Here is a 1,331-nt window from a genome sequence, read left to right as displayed (position 1 = left end):
AATATCTACCCATATGCTATGTTACCTACCTGTGGATAAGTACTAGACGTTACCCTATATCGCTTGCTGCCTTATTTTAGGCCAAATAATTTCATCTTGTGATACCACTGTACCGTCTGCTATCTACCCCCATAACAGCATTTATTCCTGTTAATCTGGTGGTTATTATTGTACAACTTAAGAGACTGTCACAGGGTGTGGAGACTGTCTCAGGGTGACTATTACCCCCAAACAGAACCTCCTCTGTATGAACCCAATTGTGGAGCGAACTTTAAATGTTCTGTTCAATAAACAGTGTTTAAACAAACCCCGGGGTGAACCGGGTGATCAGAACAATTAAATCCTGACACCCAGAACACTATCCTTCATTGTACTGAGGGTACATTCATCTTTTTCTTTTTCTTTTTCTTATTCATGGGAGGACTGCCTTGCCCCCTCTCTCTCATCCGCAATCCTATACTGTGTATGATTGTGGACAGCAGAAGTGGGGTCTAGACAAATACATCCGACCACCTTCCTATTCACTATCTTATTTTAAGTGACTCTCTCATTGGCATCACCAGATTCTACCTCCCTGCAATGCATACCTGTTAACAGGGAGAGACCCTCAGGAGTTAGCCAACAGCAGAAGCACGCTCTAGCTTACTCCTACCAGCGCTGCTTTCTCAATATTCTATTTACAGCCATACCACACTGAAACCGCCTGGTACCATCCGAACCCAGAAGCTAAACAGTGTTGGGCCGACCCAGTACCTGTCTGGGGAACTAACAGGGAATAGTCGGTGCTGTAGCTTACCATAACAGCAGAAGCAAATGCGCGGTGAGAGTCATGCTTATCCGTAATCTCTCTTCTCCCTCTCACCCCATCTCCTAAATTCCTTATTTGCTGTCCCCCAGCATTCTATGTACTTCTTTCATCTTTACCTCTTCTCAGCATCTAAGGAGGTGTGTCCTGCGCCACCACAACTGTTATTTTCCTCCATGATAACAAATATCCGTTTGTCAATTTACTGTATTGCAAGAGGAACAGTTGATGCATAAAATAATTTTCGCTGTACGTATTTATAAACCCACCATTAGTTTGGGTCTTCTCTGATTTATTCCTTCTAAGTGGAGGGATGAACCGAACCTTTATCTTAAATGTTGTATCATTAAAAGTTACATTTTAATATGTAGACATCATTACATTCGCATCATATATTTTTGTTAATTATTTATAAGTGTGCCCCAAAAAGCCTTGTCGGGTTCCCTTTTGAGTCACCTCCAGACTCTATTCTTTTCAGATCCAAGATGAAATGGCAGGAATGCATTCAGAGACACGGAGCAATACT

General features: G+C 42.1%; 1 pseudogene; it reads left to right on the top strand.

Moving 5' to 3' along the window:
- Window positions 1-675: 675 nt before the first annotated feature.
- LOC146056618 (5S ribosomal RNA) lies at window positions 676-794 on the top strand (annotated as a pseudogene).
- Window positions 795-1,331: the final 537 nt, after the last annotated feature.

The sequence above is a fragment of the Crinia signifera genome, unplaced genomic scaffold, assembly GCF_055691185.1.
Source record: "Crinia signifera unplaced genomic scaffold, ASM5569118v1 HAP2_SCAFFOLD_86, whole genome shotgun sequence".
Classification (NCBI taxonomy): Eukaryota; Metazoa; Chordata; class Amphibia; order Anura; family Myobatrachidae; genus Crinia; species Crinia signifera.
Note: the sequence above shows the minus strand (reverse complement) of the source record. Positions and strands in the feature narration are given on the sequence as shown.